The following is a 614-nucleotide window of genomic DNA, read 5'->3' as shown; positions in this document are numbered from 1 at the left end:
GAGACCTGGGGAGGAATAGAGGGGGGATTTCATGAAGGGAAAGTGGCTGGAGCCCAGAAAATGGATTAAGGGTCTGACGAGGGAATACCTTCTGCCATAGTGAATTTGGACCTGCATTTTATGCAAAACAGGGAAATCTTAGAAGTCTTTGAACAAGCAAAATAAATGATGCTGAACGTGTGGCCTATGCAGAGTGGATTTTAGGAATTGGAAATAGAAACTATTGTGATGAACCAGGTGACAGTTTTTGCATAAAACAACAGCAACATGCTTGCTTCGGTGGCACATATACTAAAAAAATTGGAACGATACAGAGAAGATTAGCATGGCCCCTGTGCAAGGATGACACGCAAATTCGTGAAGCGTTCCAAAAAAAAAAGAAACAGCAGCAACATGCTGGTGAAGGGACTCTGGAGAACTCAGTGAGTGATTGGTTGTAGAATTTTGGTGACTCTCAAAATGTAAATTGTGGTTTCTGATTCATTGATATGTCGCAGACAGAAATAGGAAACTGGGGTATAGAATTTGGGGGAGGGCTCTTAGTTTCTTAGGACTGCTTTAACAAAGTACCACAACTGGTTGGCTTCAAACAACAGAAATTAATTGTTTCACAG

The 614-nt window shown here is 41.4% G+C and overlaps 1 non-coding gene across 1 annotated transcript; it reads left to right on the top strand.

Moving 5' to 3' along the window:
- The first annotated feature begins 267 nt into the window (after nucleotides 1-267).
- LOC143678476 (U6 spliceosomal RNA) lies at nucleotides 268-377 on the top strand. The gene has a single exon (XR_013173283.1). It is a non-coding gene; the product is annotated as a U6 spliceosomal RNA (small nuclear RNA).
- The last annotated feature ends 237 nt before the right edge of the window (nucleotides 378-614 follow it).

This window comes from Tamandua tetradactyla, chromosome 3 (genome assembly GCF_023851605.1).
Source record: "Tamandua tetradactyla isolate mTamTet1 chromosome 3, mTamTet1.pri, whole genome shotgun sequence".
Lineage (NCBI taxonomy): Eukaryota > Metazoa > Chordata > Mammalia > Pilosa > Myrmecophagidae > Tamandua > Tamandua tetradactyla.
Note: the sequence above shows the minus strand (reverse complement) of the source record. Positions and strands in the feature narration are given on the sequence as shown.